Source organism: Lagopus leucura, unplaced genomic scaffold (genome assembly GCF_019238085.1).
Source record: "Lagopus leucura isolate 7727_CA_CO unplaced genomic scaffold, USGS_WTPT01 Super-Scaffold_100002, whole genome shotgun sequence".
Classification (NCBI taxonomy): Eukaryota; Metazoa; Chordata; class Aves; order Galliformes; family Phasianidae; genus Lagopus; species Lagopus leucura.
Genome location: NW_024962263.1, coordinates 35365126 through 35365502, shown reverse-complemented (window position 1 = coordinate 35365502; position 377 = coordinate 35365126).

Genomic DNA, 377 nt, shown 5'->3' with positions numbered 1-377 from the left:
TTTTTTTTTTTTTTTTTTTTTTTTTTTTTTTTTTTTAATAAGAGGAAATCGTGGAGGGAAAAAAAATTCAAATTTCAGTGAAAAGTGACTGTGAAAGAAAGATCTGAAACAAAAAAGTCATCTGCAAGGCAACAAAAGAAAACTGGGGAAGAATCATCAAATCTTTAAAGTTGGAAAGGACCTTTAAAAGTCATCTAGTCCAACTGCCCTGCAATGAACAGGGACATGCACTGCTAGGTCACCTCAGAGCTTTCTCTTCTCCAGGCTGAGCTGCCCCAGCTTTCACAGCCTGTCTTTGTAGGAAAGATGTTCCATCCCTTGGACTGTTTGTGGCTCCCTTCTGGATGCACTCCAACAGGTCTACATCACCTCCCTCC